Raw genomic sequence first — 2,033 nt, 5'->3', positions numbered from 1 at the left:
TGTGGTTAATTGTCTTCTGTTTGTCAATGTTTTTATTAGCAATTGTGTACCTTATGATGGGTCTTTTAGCTTGAATCTATAGTTGGCATAGCCTTAGAAACTGGAGGACAACAATTTGAATCTAAAAATGACTTATTTGAGATATTTGAGCATGACTTATATATACCCTCTTTGGTTTAAAATTTCTGTAGAATTTTACCACCAGAAGATTGGAAATGTTACTTGTTGATTACAGGGACATGTTGATTTGGTTAAAAGTTGTAGAGTATGCTCGCCAAGTATTGACATTTTTCTAGTTGTTCAAAGATATTTTCTTTGTCTCACAATTAGAAATTTGATGGCGGCTGGGATTACAGGTTGGATTTGTGGTGAAGCACCTCCATGAAAGCCTTCACTTAATGAGTGGAGGGAAATATTTTGGATGGAATCACTACCAAACAACTGACTTAGTGCTTTTAGCATCAGGGTAATAATTTCCACTTATGCTCACAATTTAAGAAGTTTATTCTTTATACACACTTCATAGTAATATTTTTACTTTATCTTGAATTTCTGAAGTCTATGTATTGTATTCATACACCATGGTGGATAGCTATAATAGCACTATGGGAGAAGAAACCCTGTAAGATTAGATTTGAACAAATAATTTTGCAATATTCTTATATAACATAGAACGACACAGTATTGCGATGGAGTAGAGAGTAATGCAAAGAAGTTAGAACAATTACCATGTTGATTATGTTCAATAGGTAGAAGTGGTCATCCATAAAGTGGTTACAGTTTTGTTGTGCCTACCTATTGAGTGTTGGGAATTATGTGCAAATTAATTTTTTATTTCATTTTATGTTGTGGAAATTTTTTCCAAACCTAAGTTCTTGTCAAATTCTTTTGAGATGGCACAAAGTCGCTATACCATGATTTAAAATTGGTTTAAGAAACTTACAGATGATATACCAAGCTTTAGATGCTCATAGTCGAGCTTGATGAATGAACACATTTGAAATAATTGTAAGTTATGATTGTGGAGAGTCTCGATGATGAAATTTGGTGGTGTCGTCATCATGGCTTATGAATATGAAAGAAAGTATTGAATGAAGTACTGATCGATAAGGAAGGTTTGAATCTTATGGTAACTGCATTCCGATAGGTCTCCTATTACATACTATCATCATATTACTTTTCTCATATTAAAATTAAATTACAGGTTGCAAGATTTATATGCATAATATAATCAAATACATAGCTTAATAGATGAAGTTATACTTATAAGATATCTTTAGGGAAGAGGTGTTGAACCCTTATGAGGTAACAAGCAAACAAAAATAGATAACATAATAAGGGATCTTTCCATAGATCATGGTGAACACGAAAGAGGATAGATGGAATCTATATACATCTCACGAAAGAAATTCATGATCTATTCTATCAACATAGTTGAAATTGATGGGTAATTGATTGATTTCCATCCTAGAATAGATTCTTAAGGTTTTCTTTAATAGTATATATTCATCAAGTTCCCATGAAATATCATTAAGCTCATGAAATACAATTCCATGTGCGTGGTATTAGATTATGGCCTTTTTTTTTAAATTGTCTTTCAATTTAATAATTTTTTTAATTGGTGCATCTACTTGCAATGATGTAGTTCATTTTTTGATGTTATTTTTGCCATTAGTTGAACTGTTAACTCACCCTTATGGTGAGAACGCTCCATATATACGCTACTAAAAGGAACTAAACCTTACAGGTCATTACTTAGATATTCAGTAGCAACATGCATATTTAATTGGACATGCATATTTTGGAACCTACATGTTTCTTTGAGTAAATCAATATCTCAATAATTATAACTAATAGATGTAAGAGGCATCTAAACTAAACTAAGGTCAGAGTTGTGAAGTGTATGCACATATGTAATACAACTCATTGTATACATGTTGAAGAAGACATTGCACATTAATAATTTTATGACCTTGATAAGTAGTTCAATGGGAGTGGAACCCAAAACTACATCTACTATAAATACATAATAG

Source organism: Pinus tabuliformis, chromosome 6, assembly GCF_031772625.1.
Source record: "Pinus tabuliformis cultivar Carrire ecotype Pingquan chromosome 6, CPIR1, whole genome shotgun sequence".
In the NCBI taxonomy this organism is placed as follows: Eukaryota; Viridiplantae; Streptophyta; class Pinopsida; order Pinales; family Pinaceae; genus Pinus; species Pinus tabuliformis.
Note: the sequence above shows the minus strand (reverse complement) of the source record.